This window comes from Henckelia pumila, chromosome 4 (assembly GCF_033568475.1).
Source record: "Henckelia pumila isolate YLH828 chromosome 4, ASM3356847v2, whole genome shotgun sequence".
NCBI classification, from domain to species: Eukaryota; Viridiplantae; Streptophyta; class Magnoliopsida; order Lamiales; family Gesneriaceae; genus Henckelia; species Henckelia pumila.
Genome location: NC_133123.1, coordinates 51,280,914 through 51,283,207, shown reverse-complemented (window position 1 = coordinate 51,283,207; position 2,294 = coordinate 51,280,914). Strand labels below are relative to the sequence as shown.

General features: G+C 37.6%; 1 long non-coding RNA gene across 1 annotated transcript; it reads left to right on the top strand.

The window, feature by feature from the left end:
• Nucleotides 1-132: 132 nt before the first annotated feature.
• LOC140860350 (uncharacterized) lies at nt 133-2,081 on the top strand. Its single transcript, XR_012143682.1, has 2 exons — nt 133-268; nt 1,874-2,081. It is a non-coding gene; the product is annotated as an uncharacterized lncRNA (long non-coding RNA).
• The last annotated feature ends 213 nt before the right edge of the window (nt 2,082-2,294 follow it).

Sequence of the window (2,294 nt, the reverse complement as noted above, 5' to 3'; positions counted from 1 at the left end):
ATTTTATGTCATATTATCTACCTAACTATATTATATTAATTAATATCCTATTTTAATTCTATTTAATTTATTTAAAACCTAAACCTACCCTACCACTATCTCCTTCATCCGACAACTCCCTTTTCTTCCACCCTCCTTCACGCCTCCATCATCCTTCTTGGCAGAAAACCCCATAGCCGATCATTCAAGCTTCATTCCTTGAAGAATTTTGGTCCGTTCGTCGTTCCGGAGACCCGTAGACGCGATATTCTTCGTCAATAATTTAAAGGCATGTCTATTCCTTCGTTTGAACACCATATAAGCTATTAATCTTGCATGATGTTTTTTTTAGATTTCATTTGAATATTTTGAAATTTATGCAATTTTATGGAGGTTTATGCATGTTTGGGTATTTCTTGTCATGGCTCACGTTTTGACCAACATGGCTCGGTCCAGGGGCTAGGTCTCGGTCAAGGGGTGTTCGGAGGTTTGTTAGGGTCGAGCAAGGTCAGGGGTTAGGCTGGCTCACGGCTGGTCCCAAGCTGGTGTAAGGTTTTGGTCTTGGAGGGGCACGGCTAGCTAGGGTTGTAGGGAAGAGGTCATGGCTGGTTCATGCTAGGCCATGAACCAGCCTAACCATGGCATGGCTCGAACCGACAGGACCCTGGGTAGGTCCTGCCAGCGGCGTTCTGGCCAGTGATGGCCGGACCAAGGCGGCAGCAGCCATGGAATGGCTGCTGCCCGTCGGCCGAAGGGTGTTGAGGGGAGAGGGCGTCGGGTTTGGGGTTGGGGGGTTTGCTGGGTCGGGTTTTGAGTCAGGGCTGGGTCCTGGGTCGGGTCAGGTAGTCATGGGTCAGGTTAGGTCGGTCCGGGTCCGGGTTAGGTAGGCCGGGCTCGAGTATTTTAATTTTTAAATATTTTATGTTTTAATTGGTTTTTGGGCCAATTAATTAGAAATAAAATTATTTGGGCTTCCAAATAATTTTATTTGGGGTTTCAAAATTATTTTTAAGTTATCCCAATGATTTTTATGGGCTCGTGGGCCCATAGGAATTTTTGGGCCAGTCAGTGATTTTATTGGGCCAGTCCAGGAGTTTATATGAGTTAATTAGTTAATGGGCCTAAATATTTTTATTTAAGCCCAATAATATTTAAGTATTTTATTTTAGTAAAAATTATAATTCTAAAAATTAATTATTTAATTATGGGCTTTAAGTTAGTTAACAGGCTTTAAGTCAGTTAAGGGGTTTAGTAGAGAGACCAGCAGTCTGGACCAACCCATGGAAATAAACTAAGTTCGGAATATATATTTAATTATTTTTATGCATGAAGTCTATTTTAAGTAAATGTATATTTATTATTAAAATTAATTAAATATATATTACGGACATATTTTAAGTGCATGCATACATGAAATATTTTATGATGTGTTTATAATTAAGAATTGAGCATGAAAAATATTTTATGGAAATTGAAGTGATGTGACAGCATAGAAGTGGTTTTACCACTGACACAGAGGTAGTTCTACTACCGGCATAGAAGTGGTTTTACCACTGGCACAGAGGTAGTTTACTACCAGCATAGAGGTGGATTTATCCACCGCCACGTACGATGGTTCTTTAGACTGATCAGTCGGCACAGTTATTAGTCACATTCATGGATATGACCATACTCAGTTTTTATGTTTATGACATGCTCAATTATGTTATGTATGATGAAGAAAGTTATGTTATGTTTAAGATTTATGATTCAGCATTTATGTTATGAAAAATGTTTCCATGCATGCTCATGTACATGTATATGTATTAGTATCTACGTGATGCATTATTTTTAACCTTGTTATAAAGGATTAGACATGTTGAGCCTCTAGGCTCACTACGCTTATATGGTGCAGGTGAGCATGATGACATTTATGTAGCTCCTACCGGTGGTGAGGACGTATGAGCTCACGGAGCAGTGGACCCCGTGACCGTCGCAGTTATTTAGTCTATTATGATGGAATTTTGAAACATGTTTTATTTTATTATTATTCCGCATATGAGATATTTCAGCAGTATTGTTTATCATTTTAAATTGATGCATGAAACATTTTTAAGGATTTATTTATTTATTTAATATTTTTCAGGTTATATAAGAAATATATGTTATCTTTATATACATATATGTATGGGCGTATATGTATAGTATTATTAAAAAAAAAAAGTTTTTTCGCATTTTATTAGTAGTAGGTGTTTCATAATTTCTGCATACATTGCTCATTACGAGAATATTTAAAGTCATACACGCTTGAAGATTGATCAAGGAACTCGAAGCAC